This window comes from Vombatus ursinus, unplaced genomic scaffold, assembly GCF_900497805.2.
Source record: "Vombatus ursinus unplaced genomic scaffold, bare-nosed wombat genome assembly UNPS02009918.1, whole genome shotgun sequence".
NCBI classification, from domain to species: Eukaryota; Metazoa; Chordata; class Mammalia; order Diprotodontia; family Vombatidae; genus Vombatus; species Vombatus ursinus.
This window is the reverse complement of record NW_020949696.1, coordinates 81,845-95,525: the sequence shown is the minus strand read 5'-3', so window position 1 is coordinate 95,525 and position 13,681 is coordinate 81,845.

Below are 13,681 nucleotides of genomic sequence, written 5' to 3'. Positions count from 1 at the left end.
ATTTTCTTTTAAGATTTCTTGAAATGTGAGGTTTAGGCTCTTTCTTTAGTCATGGCTTTCAAGTAGTCCATTCATTCTTAAATTCTTGTTCCTTGGTCTAATTCCCACATGAGTTGTTTTTGCTGTAAGATTTCCTCTACTTTTTCAGTCTTTTGACTTTGTTTTAATATTTCTTGTTGTCTCATAGAGTCATTGGCTTCTATTTGGTCCATTCTTGTTTTCAGGTAGTTTGTTGCTTGGCCAAGGTTTTGTATCTCGTGCCAATCTGTTCACTTTCCAATTCTTTCTTCTATAGTTCTCATTTCTTTTCCAATCTTTTCCTCAAGCATTTCCAATATTTTCTAATTACATTTATAAAAATACATTTATTAAAAAATACATTTCTAATTTCATTTTTCTTTTAGCTCTTGGTTCATCTCTTCTAGCAATTCTGTTTGAATTTGTGTTTTTCTTTGAAGCTTTGTTTATAAATGTTTTGAAGTCATTCTCTTATTCTGGGTACATGTCTTGCACATCCCTGTCACCATAATAGCTCTTTATGGTGGGATTCTTTTTGTTTGTTTGTTTGTTTGTTTGCTCATTCTTTCAGCCTGCTTCTTGATATTAGGGCTGGGCTCTGTGCATTTCTGGAGGGAAGTTGTGAGCTGGTTCTGTTGCTGCTTTCTTGAGGTATTGAGTGTTGGGTTATTCTAGCATCTGAGGAACCCCATAAATCTGGGGACCTGAAAGGTTTTAATGCTGCCAGAGTGGTCTGATTCAGGGCAGAGTCTAACTGCTATTCACCCTGATCTGAGCTCCGCAGGTTCCTGACCTTTGTTTGGGTCTGAGCAGTACTAGCCTGCTGTGACTGGGCTCAACCACTATCAGCCAGCTGGGAAGTTCTACTGGTTCACATTGACAGAACTGCAGGTTCTCTTCTGGTCTAGAATTTCTGCCCTGGTTATTCTTCTGCAGGCTTCAGATTGGGCTAGAAACTGGAACTGAGACCCTGCTCTGCTCCTGGGATCTAAGGCACAAAGCAGCTGCTTGGTTCTGAATTTACTTCTCGTTTGAAAAATAGCACAGGATCCATGGACATGCCCTAACCCTGAATTCCGCCCCTAGGCACAGGGTGGAGTATAAGTCCCCTCCTCAGTCTGGCCTGGGTCTGTGACCCAGAACTGGGTAGTAGGAGACAAAGCCTCCAGTCGGCCCCTGTTCTGCACCTTGCGTGAGGTGCCCCCGTATGGTTCTGGACCTCCTCTTGCCCGGGTTCACGATCCCTACACACTGGAGTGCTCTTCCTAGCTGGCTCCTGGGCTCCTAGCCAGACCCCATCCCCAGGATCCACAGATCTCTCAGACTCCCTATGCTGAGCTGGGTGGGAAAAGGACTCCCTGGGACTTTTTCTTGGATTTCCGCACCAGGATTCAGTCTGATGTGTTCTCTAGACCTGTTTGGAAGAGCTTTAGGCAAGAGCTGACTCTACCTCCTCTTGCTACTCAGCCACCTTGACTCCACCTCCTTCTGACCAGAATCATTTTAGATCTTGCAGGCCAGTCTTTGTCTGAAGACCTCAAGTGAAGGGGAACCCAGCACCTGCAAAGGCAGCCCCTTCCCCACTTAGACAACTGTCATTATTGAGAAAGTGTTTCCTGCCGAACACCTCCATCTGCCTTTCTGCAGTATGCCTGCCCTTTGAGGCCAAGCAAAGCAAATCACATTCTTCTGCAGGATTGCCCTTCCAATACTTGAAGGCAATGATTACATCTGTCCTAAATCTTGTCTCCTACAGGCCCAACAGCCTCAGTTCTCGTAACCAATCTTAATAAAGCAAAGCTGGCACTGGCCTTTGAAAAAATCTAATCCAGAGATTTCTAACCCTGGGCTCTGGAAACTTAAAAAAAAAATGGATAACTATGTATCTCAATATAATTTGTTTCCTTTGTAATCCTATGTATTTTGGTTTATGAATTTAAAAAGCCTATTCTGGGAAGGGGTCCCTGCTCTTCGCTAGACTGCAAAAGGGATATAGGACACACCAAAAAATGTTAAAAAACCTCTGGCCTAATCCAATCCCCTCTCTCATTTTATTTTATTTTTCTCTCATTTTACTGATGAGGAGACTGAGGTTTTAGAATAAAATGACCCCAGTTCAAAATCTCATTACAAAGTCACCAGCAGAACGAGCTGCTCTCATGATGCTGGGTGAGGGCTCTTTCCCCTGCCTGCACCATAGGTTCCTATGCTCCGCACTCCCTGTCCCCTCCCGTCCCAGAGTGCTCAATCACATCTTATTCTCCAGTGTCCGGGCTCTCCCTGCTGAGGTTCCGTTTTCCCTGAGCAGTCAGTCACCTTTGGACCAGCCCGTATACAGTGTGCCCTGCTATCTTTAGATAAAGTGGGGGTTATGGAAGAGCAAAGTCTAGGTTTATTAGTGAGGGGGAGGGAGAGAGGGAAGATGAGCAATTTGAGGATTTCTGCAATAGCGGATAGCCCCAGTCAGTCCCAAGGAAGGGTAAAGAACTCTGACATCTGGCTTTCATGCCCATGAGCTCTAGAAATGTGATTTGGGTGTGTGCACAAGTGCAAACAGAGAATGAATGACAGTAATAGAGAGACCTGGGTTTGAGTTCTGCCGCTGACATACTGCCTGTGTGACTCTGGGAGACTCAACCCACAAGTGTTAATTGGGGGGTGACTCCCAAAGGGGGTTCTACATGTAAAATAGGGAAATAGTCTTTTATAGAGCTTAGTGACAAGATCAGGTGTTATTAACCTGGGATCCATGGACCCCTTGGAGGTCCATGGATAGATTTTAGGGGATCTGTGATTTTGGATGGAAGAAAAAAATGACACCTTTACTTCAATAGAATGAGTTTCTTTTATAGTTCTATGTATTTTATTTTGTGCTTCTAAAACCATTCCTAGAAGAGGTCTGTAGATTTTAACCAGACTGCCAAAGGGGATCATAGGCTTACCGAGACTGCCTGCCTGAGGGGTCCAGAGGCTCCCCTCGACTGCCAAAGGGCCCATGACACAAGAAAAGTTAAGAAACCCTGGGCTAGATGATCTCATGTCCTCCTGGCTCTGGCTTTCCACACTCCACTGAAGAGCCAAGTGTCAATCTCTACCCCCATCCCTAGTATTTCTCTCCAAACTCTCCCAGCTGGGCTTCCCTGGCCAGAAACAAAATGTGTCTAATTAGCAACCCCTCAGACCCCTTTGCCAAGACCAGAGTATTGGGCAAGCCCTTGTTCCTGCCCTCTCTGGAATGAATTCAAGCTCCCCGCCTGATACCCTTTGGGTGTTGGCCCTTTAGTTCTTCCCATTCCCCATGGCTTACACATCCCCCTGCTCCCCAAAATCTCCTTACTCAACCACGTAGCCAGCCCCAGCTCAGATTGTTCCCCCTACCCAGAGCTGGCCTGGCACAGCTCTTGGGCCCCAGAGAGTAGGTTTTGGAACAGAAATTGCCAGGTTTCCCCAAGTCTCCCCAAATCAGGCCAGTGGCCCTCAGGCCAAATAGGGGAATAAAGGAGAGGGCTTGGGGGATGGGGCAGGGCAGAGCACTGGGATGTGTCATCCCTTATGAACCTTCTTTTTACAACACTCCCTACCTTCCCCCCCCCATGCCTGAGCCCATGTGAGGACAATAAACAGGAAGGGACTTTGGGAGAACCAATGGAGCCACTTCCTAGCTGTGGGAGCTCCTGCAACATCCCTCCCTTCTCTGAGCCTTATATTTTCTTCCTTTGAAAAAGGCAGTTGGATGACTAATGTGGAAATGTGTTTAATATGATCATACATGTATAGCCTGTATCAGATTGCATTCTGTCTTGGGAAGGGAGAAGTGGAGGGAGAGGGGAAAAATTTAGAACTCAAAATCTTATAAAAGGGAATGTTGAAAACTAAAAATTAATTTAAAAAAAGCAATTTGTAACACTCATACTAGTGACCTCCTCAAGCAGCTGTTGGGATTGTGGTGCGATCACAAGTGTGGTAGACCTGGAAATGACCTTGGGACAGATCTCTTCTTGAGAGAAAGGAGGCAGGGTAGCAGAAAGGCTGGGTGGTCCACCAGGGAGGACTTGAGAACCCTGTTCTAAGGTTCTTAATGCCTTGTACTAATTACCTGCCCCCAAACCACCACCGTGCCACACAAACACACCCATTTCACAGAAGCCTGTGCTTTAGTCAGCTTCTTATCTGAACAATCCTATCCCAACAGAGCCTAGCTACTCAGGAGGGAGTACCAGAACCCAGGAACTAGGATTAGTCCCAAGATGAGTCCCAAATGTCCTAAGCTATCGCCTATGACTTCACTGTGGTCTCAGGAAGGCAATGGGCTTAGGAAGGCCTCCAAGAGCCCTGGCATTGAGTCGTTAGAACACAGAAAACTAGAACTGGGAGAGAGCTTAGAACACAGAATATTAATGTTGGGAAGGCCCTTAGAAGACACAGTGTCAGAGCCGGTGGTCCCTTCAAACAAGCAATGTCAGAGCTGGCAGTACCCTTAGAACACGGAATGTCAGGGCAAGGAGACACTCAAAGCATAGAATTTTACATGTCGGAGGTGGGAGGGACCTGAGAACATAGAACACAGAGTGCTTAAGGTCTCAAAAGCACTTTAGAGCCTAGAATGTTCTTTATCTGATCATCCAGTACCGTGAAACTCGTTATCACGCCTATTTCCCTAGACGGTCCAAGTTTCTACGAAACCCGGTTTCATCAATGAACACCTCTGATTTGTAAAAATAAAGCTATTGGACTAGATGTACTTCTGAGGTTTCCTCCAGCTCTGGAGCTGTGATGCAATGTGTGATTGTTAGTAAGCTCTTCCTCAGGCCACTAGGTGGAGCATTGAATGGAGCACTGTCCCTGGAGTCAGGAGGACCTGAGTTCAAATCCAACTTCAGACACTTACTGGCTGTGTGACCCCGGGCTAGTCACTTAACCCTGTTTGCCTCAGTTTTCTCATCTGTCAAATGAGCTGGAGAAGGAAATGTCAAACCACTCCAGTACCTTTACCCAGAAAACCCCAAATGGAGTCACGAAGCCAGACACGACTGCTCTTTATTATATTAAGCAGAAATTTACCTTCCTGTGAACGCTGAAAGGTGTGTTTGGGGAGGGGAGAGGGTTGGGATGGAGGCAGGGAATACTAGAATTTAGTGTTCAGATATGATGGGCGGTTCGTAATGGGAGGGGGTGCCTCCCCATGCTTTCTGTTCAATCCATGAAGTCTTCCAGGAGGAGGCAGGATTGCCAGCTGTATCTGAGCAGTGAGAAAGAAAAAGGTGGGATGAGGGTCCAAAACATTGGGAGGACAATCTACCCAGCCCCCAGCCCCAAAGAGGCTGAACTTCTATTGCTAATCCCATCTCCACTTGGGCCTTGGAGAAGGAACCTGGAGGGGAGGAGTGAGAGGCATCTATCCACAATGGAAAGAAGGGAAAGAAGGAAGGAGGCAGGACTTGTAGAGTCCAGCCCCGGCTGCTTGTTCTTGGGAAGACTCTGCCTCCCAGTGGACACACTCTACACCACTGCCTCTGGACATGAACCCCTGTCCCAGACTGGGGGGCCCTGGAAACCCTTTGGTGGTTGGGGTGGAAGGCTGGATTTTTGTGCAGACGAAAGGAGCGTGCGTGTACGTGTTTGTTCACATGTGTGGGACAGGCATGTAAGTATGTTCTTGTCTGTGTGTTGTGCCTGCCTGTCTGTAGTTGTATGGTCATGCATACGAGTATCTGTCCATGTGTGTTATGTCTGGGTACACGTATGTCTCTGCATTGGTTTCTGGTGTCTACACTTGTGTGTCTGTGTATAAACTTCTACCCTGGCATTATGCAAACATTCAAGTCCATCTGCGTATGTACGTTGTTTTTGTATGGTCACCACATGTGTACTTCAGGTGCATTCCTGTCCATCTCTGTCCCCGTATGTAAGACAGCCTTGCCTCAAGCAAGGACTGAACAATGGTGATAGGCAGATCCCTCTATTATGAAGACTGGACAGAGGCTTATAGCAAATCAGAGCATAAGGAGAACACAGAGAAAGCAGTCAGAGCAGGAAGAGCCTTCCAGATAATGACAGCTGGTATTCACAAAGTACTTTAAGGTTTGTAAAGCACTTTACATACCTGATTGCACAGTTGCCTCACCATAACCCTGTGAAACAATTGGGTCCTGTTATTTATTCCCATTTTACAGATGAGACTGAAAGTCCCTTATACTCCTAGTATGTACATATCAACATATGTATTTCTTTTCTTTTTTTTAAGGCAATTGGGGTTAAGTGACTTGCCCATGGTCACACAGCTAGTAAGTGTCAAGTGTTTGGTCTGAGGCCAGATTTGAACTCAGGTCCTCCTGACTTCAGGGTCGGTGCTCTATCCACTGCTCCACCTAGTTGCCCCTCTCAACATATGTATTGATGTTCCCTTAAATAATATACACAACTCCTATGACCTACTTCCTCTTCTTCACCTCAGTTACACACAGGGATGGTCATGCCCTTGACGCTGTCACCCACTTGTATTTGCAAGTATTCTACTTGTAAAATCAGGAACTCTGCAATTCTTTTATCTAATTGTAGCTCCTCTCCCCTTTCTGGGGCTACTTCTTCAACTCGCAATAATCCTAGCAGGCTGAGTCCCCAGAGGGCAGCTAACTACTCAGGGTCCTAGGGTTTTTCTAATATTGTTGCTTGTGAGCCCCCACTGGTATGCTTTGGCATTGATTATCAGCCAGATTTTATTAGCTTTTAGAAGAGTATTGACTAAACAGATACTTGTTTAACGCTGAGAGTTATTGCAGAAACAAAAATAGGGGCACATTCTCTCCTTGAACGCACAGGATCCCTGGGGAGAGTGAGCTCAAACTTAAAATGCAAAGGAATGGTATTTTTGTAGGAAATTATAAAAAACCTCTGTAGCAAAGGAATATACTATTCATAGCCTGGAAATCCTTTTCTCCCTTTGTGGGGTCCTTATAAAGTTTCCCTTAGGCATATTATTCTGCCAGGCTCCAAGGGTAGGTGCTCTTGTAGAGTCCTGAAACCATTTTTCCTAATTCTAGTATTCTAGTGGGTCTCTCAGGTTTTTTTTTTTTCTTTTTTTTTTTTTGGTGAGGCATTGGGGTGGGGGGGTGTTAAGTGACTTGCCCGGGGTCTCATAGCTAGTGAGTGTTATGTGTCTGAGGCTGGATTTGAACTCAGGTCCTCCTGACTCCAAGGCTGGAGCTCTATCCACTGCACCACCTAGCTGTCCCTGTCTCTCTCTGTCAGTTCTTCATGCAGATGTCAGCCAGCCACTGGGGCTCCGAAAATGTTGCTATTGATGCCAATGGGACTTCTGGGTCTTTCAACCTTTCTAAGTGTTTGAGACCAATTCCATCTCTGGTACTGTATTGCCTTCTCCCAGGAGATCGTCTGTTGTTTTCAGCATACCTCTCTCTGCTCCCCACTAAATTCCTCATCTCCTACTAGTACCAGCTCTCTGGGAGCTGGTTAGTGGGGAGGAGGGAGGAGAGAAAGAAAGGCACTCTCTCCTTCTTTTCAGGAGTGATTCCTGCTCAGGGCCTGGAATCATCAGTTCTCAAATGGAAGCCCTGTCCCGGTTAACTTACTTGGCTCCAAACTAGTTGGCTGTTTTCATACATAGCCCAAGATTCAAGACTTAATCCTTTCAACCAATCACAGGACACCTCCTGTGTGATGTCATTTGCCTTTCATCCAATGGCCCAAAAGGCCTTTGATCTTTTCCAATTGATTAAGTGGTTGTTCTTTTTTTTAATTAATTTATTTTGATTTGTCAATAATCACTTCCATATGCTTTTGAGTTTAAAATTTTTCTCCTCCTTCCTCTCCACCACCCTCCCCAAGATGGCGCACAATCTGATATATGCTTTACATTTACATTCATATTAAACATATTTTCACATTAGTGGTGTTGTAAGTAAAAGTTAGAACCAATAAGAAGAACCATCAGAAAGAGGAAACAAAACTCAACAGAAGAGGAAAAAAAAATAGCAATTCGACTTCCATAGTTCTTTCTTTGGATGTGGATAGCATTTTCCATCACAAGGCCTCTGGAGATGTCTTAGATCCTTGTATTGCCGGGAAGGGTTAAGTTTATCAATATTAGTCATCACACAACGTGGCTGTTATTGTGTACAACGTTCTCCTGGTTCCGCTCACTTCACTCAGCATCAGTCCATACAAGTCTTTCCAGGTTTTTCTGAAGTCAGCCTGTTCATCATTTCTTGTGGCACAATAGTATTCCATTACATTCATATACCACAACTTGCTCAGACGTTCCCCAATTGATGGGCATCCTCTCAATTTCTAATTCTTTGCCACCACAAAAAGAGCTGCTATGAATATTTTTGTTCATGTGGGTCCTTTTCCCTTTTGTTTGATCTCTTTGGGATATAGCCCTAGAACTGCTATTGCTGGGTCAAAAGGTATGCACATTTTTATAGCCCTTTGGGCATAGTTCCAAATTGCTCTCCAAAATGGTTGAATCATTTCACAACTCCCAATTTTCCCACATCTTCTCCAACATTTATCATTTTCCTGCTTTGTCATCTTGGCCAATCTGATAGGTGTGATGTGGTACCTCAGAGCTGTTTTGATTTGCGTTTCTCTAATCAATAGTGATTACAGCATTGTTTCATATGATTATAGATGGCTTTAATTTCTTCGTCTGAAAACTGCCTGTTCATATCTTTTGACCATTTATCAATTGGGGAATGACTTGTATTCTTATAAATTTGACTTAGTTCTCTATATCTTTTAGAAATGAGGCCTTTATCAGAGACATTGGCTGTAAAAATTGTTTCCTAGATTTCTGATTTCCTTCTAATCTTGGTTACATTAACTTTGTGCAAAAACTTTTCCATTTAATATAATCCAGATTATCCATTTTGCATTTTGTAATGTTCTCTATCTCCTGTTTGGTCATGAATTCTTCTGTTCTCCATGGATCTGATAGATAAACTATTCCTTGCTCTCCCAGTTTGCTTATAGTATCAGCCTTTATATCTAAATCGTGAACCTATTTTGACTTTATTTTGGAATATGGTATGAGATTTTGATCTATGCCTAGTTTCTGCCATACTCTTTTCCAGTTTTCCCAGCAGTTTTTTTCAAAGAATGGGTTCTTATCCCAGAAGTTGGGGTCTTTGGATTTATCAAATAATAGATTACTATAGTCATTGACTACTGTGTCTTACATACTTAACCTATTCCACTGATCCACCACTCTATTTCTTAGCCAGTACCAAGCAGTTTTGATGACTGCTGCTTTATAATACAGTTTAAGATCTGGAATGGCTAGGCCACCTTCCCCTGCATTTCTTTTCATTAGTTCCCTTGATATTCTGGACCTTTTGTTCTTCCAAATGAATCTTGTTATTATTTTTTCTAACTCTATAAAATAATTTTTTGCCACCTAGCTGTCCCCTGCCATGCTCTTTGGATCAAGCACCTCTATCAGCAAAACATTTTGGAGCATGAATCTTCAATATTTATATATTTACTTATTTAAATATCATATACATGAATAATTATATCATCATGTACCTTATGAAACTTACACCAAAAAAATAAGCATTTAAAAAGATTGAGATCAAGATACAATTATAGGGGCAGCTAGGTAGCGCAATAGAGCTCCAGCCTTGGAGTCTGGCAGACTTGAGTTCAAATCCAGCCTCAGACACTTGAAACTTACTAGCTGTGTGACCTTGGGCAAGTTGCTTAACCTCTATTACCTCACCTAAAAAAAAAAAAGATACAATTATATAGGGGGTTTCAAAAGCTCCTAGGGCAGTTTTAAGCTTTAATAACTTGAGAAGCATAAATGCTACACTTACAAAAATATCATTTGAAAGGTTAATTATTACAATTTTTTAAATATTGATGCTTCTTATTAAAATTCAACATAACCACTATCTTGTGATCCAGTCGATTTTTGAATTTTGTGAAGACTGTCATCAGCCATTTCTCAGCGACTGAAAGGACTGCATTTGTAACCCTAGCATTAGGATTATCCAAAGAATGGGGTTTGGTGCATACATGACAAATTTGATGTGACCCCCACAAGAAGAAATGTAGCCGTGATAGATCAGGTGACCTAGGCGGCCAAGGAGAGGACTTCCTCTACTGATCCAAGAAAGTGTCATCCAGAAACTGTCTCACACGCAATGCATAATTGCAGGGTGACCCATCTTGTTAAAATTAAAAAATATTCAAAATCCACAAAACCAAATAAGTTAAAAAAAAATTAAATAATTAAACTCTCAAATGATGCCTTTCATAAATTTGTAGCATTTATACTTCTGAAGTTATTAAAGCTTAAGACTGAACTAAGGCTTTGGGGACACCCTGTTTTTGGTCCTAGAGTGAATGGGGAGCCATTGGTGTTCACTGGGTAGAAGAGTGATGTGGTCAGACCTGTGCTGAAGGAAAACCACTTTGGCCTCTGAATGGAGAGTGGATTAGAAAGGGGAGAGGGTTGAGGCTGGGAGACTTAGTAATTAAGTGACTATTGGAGTGGTCCAGGCAGGTTCCCCACCCCTGGTCTAGATGGGCCCGATCTGAGGCAGTGGATGAATAGGTAAACAGAAGGGGACAGGATGTGGGAATTTTGGAGGTAGACTTGACAGTATTTGGCAACTAATGTGGATGTGGGGGGAGAGTGAGGAGGGGAAGATGACACGGGGGTCATGAAATCTACCTGACTAGAAGAATGGTGTTGCCCCTCCTGACCATAATAGGGAAGTTTGAAGGTGGGCAGGGAGAAGATAATTTAATAATATCTGTGATCCATCTTGTGCTCATCCTGTGTGAATCATTACATCCCACCCAAATTTAAAAGGGGGGGGGGACAGAAGTGGGGTTCTTTTTCACTAGTCACTGCTCTCAAGCACAGAGCCAACTTCTAAGGGCCTCTAGTCCAAGCCACAAAGTGATCTGGGGTCAAGGGTTACAAGAGGAATTTTCCCGAAGGCACTAGCCGGCTACTGCTTTGGGTAGTAACTAGCTTTTAGGTTGTAACTGCCCTGAGGGGCCAACACCCAGCTCAGAAGTAGAGAGATTAGACTGAGTGGGTGGGGGTGGAGGGGGACGGGGGTGGTGGTGATAGAAGCTGGCCCTTGATTGACTAGCACCACCAGAGTGAGATGTGACTTGTCTTCCTACACCCCAATTGGTTGATCACACATGTCTTGGTTTCAAGTCACACTACCAGTCTATCCCACTCCCTGAATTCTAAACCTTCTCTTTTCTTTTTTTTTTTAATTTATTTTATTTTTAGTTTTTAACATTCACTTTTTGAGCTTTAAATTTTCTCCCCTTACAGGGTGCAGTATGATATAGGCTCTACATATACATTCCTATTAAACATATTTTCACATTAGTCATGGGCTTTTTGTTTTTGTTTGGCAACGGAGTTAAGTGACTTGCCCAGTTTCACACAGCTAGTGTCAAGGGTCTGAGTTCATATTTGAACTCAGGTCCTCCTGACTCCAGGGTCAGTGCTCTATCCACTGCCCACACATTAGTCATGTTGTAAAGAAGAATTAGAACCAATAGGAAGAACCACAAGAAAGAAGAAACAAAACAAAACAAAACAGAAGAAAAAAAAAAGAGCAAATAGTATGCTTCCATCTGCATTCAGACTCCATAGTTCTTTTTCTGGTTGGGGATAGCATTATCCATCATGAGTCTTTTGCAGATGTCTTAGATTCTCTCATTGCTGAGAAGAGCTAAGTCTATCAAAGTTAGTCATCGCACAACGTGGCTGTCACTCTGTACAACATTTTCCTGGTTCTGCTCACTTCACTCAGCATCAGACCATACAAGTCTTTCCAGGTTTTTTTGACGTAAACATGGAATACGATAGTATTCCATTACATTCGTGTACCACAACTTGTTCAGCCATTCCCCAATTAATGGGCATCCTCTCAATTTCTAATTCTTTGCCACCACAGAAAGAGCAACAATATATATTTTTGTACATGTGGGTCCTTTTCCTATTTTTATGATCTCTCTGGGATATAGCCCTAGAAGTGCTATTGCTGGGTCAAAGGGTATGCACATTTTTATAGCTCTTTGGGCATGGTTCCAAATTGCTCTCCAAAATGATTGGATCAGTTCACAACTCCACCAACAATGCATTAGTGTTCCAATTTTCCCACATCTTCTCCAGCATTTATCATTTTCTTGTTTTGTCATGTTATCCAGTCTGATAGGTGTGATGTGGTACCTCAGAGTTGTTTTGATTTGCATTTCTCTAATCAATAGTGATTTAGAGCATTGTTTCATATGATTATAGATAGCTTTAATTTCTTCATCTGAAAACTGCCTGTTCATATCTGTTGACTATTTATCAATTGGGGAATGACTTGTATTCTTATAAATTTGACTTAGTTCTCTATATCTTTTAGAAATGAGGCGTTTATCAGAGACATTGGCTGTAAAAATTGTTTCCTAGATTTCTGATTTCCTTCTAATCTTGGTTACATTGGCTTTGTTTGTGCAAAAACTTTTCCATTTAATGTAATCCAGATTATCCATTTTGCATTTTGTAATGTTCTCTATCTCCTGTTTGGTCATGAATTCTTCCCTTCTCTATAAATCTGACAGGTAAACTATTCCTTGCTCTCCCAGTTTGCTTATAGTATCAGCCTTTATATCTAAATTGTGTAACCATTTTGACTTTATATGGGGTACGATGTTGATCTGTGCCTAGTTTCTGCCGTACTCTTTTCCAGTTTTCCCAGCAGTTTTTGTTAAATAGTGAGTTCTTATCCCAGAAGCTGGGGTCTTTGGGTTTATCAAACAGTCGATTACTACAGTCATTGACTATTGTGTCTTACGTACCTAACCTCAGTGGAATCACAGATCCACCACTCTATTTCTTAGCCAGTACCAAGCAGTTTTGATGATTGCTGCTTTATAATACAATTTAAAATCTGGTGTGGCTAGGCTACCTTCCCTAGCATTTCTTTTCATCAAGTTCCCTTGATATTCTGGACCTTTTGTTCTTCCAAATGAATCTTGTTATTATTTTTTCTAGCTCTATAATATAATTTTTTGGTAGTTTGGTATGGCACTGAATAAGTAAATTAATTTAGGTAGAATCATCATTTTTATTATGTTAGCTGGGCCTACCCATGAGCAACTGATGTTTTTCCAATTATTTAGATCTGACTTTATTTGTGTGAAAAGTGTTTTGTAATTGTGTTCATATAGTTCCTGGGTTTATTGCGGCAGGTAGACTCCTGAATATTTTATAATGTCTACAGTAACTTTAAATGGAATTTCTCTTTCTCTTCTCTTTTCTTCTTAAACATCCTATGTCACCTTCTTCTTCTATGCTCCCAGCTGAAGACTTTGCCTTCTACTTTACTTGTAACAGAGTCTAGTTGGCTTTTGACCAATTGATTCCTTCACTGTATCCCTAACCCCCCAGTTAAAAAAAAAGAAAGCAAAAAATAGAAAGCAAAGGAGAGATTGAAGAGATAATCAGGTACTGAAAGACTAAGGAAGTCAAATCAGTAAGTATTTGTTAAGCACCTACTCTGTGCCTGGCACTGTGCTAAGCACTGGAGTTACAAAGGCAAAAAAAAAAAAATTCCCTGCCCTCAAGGAAATAACAGTCTAATAGTGCCTTGTGTTTCCTTGTAGTTGTTCAGAC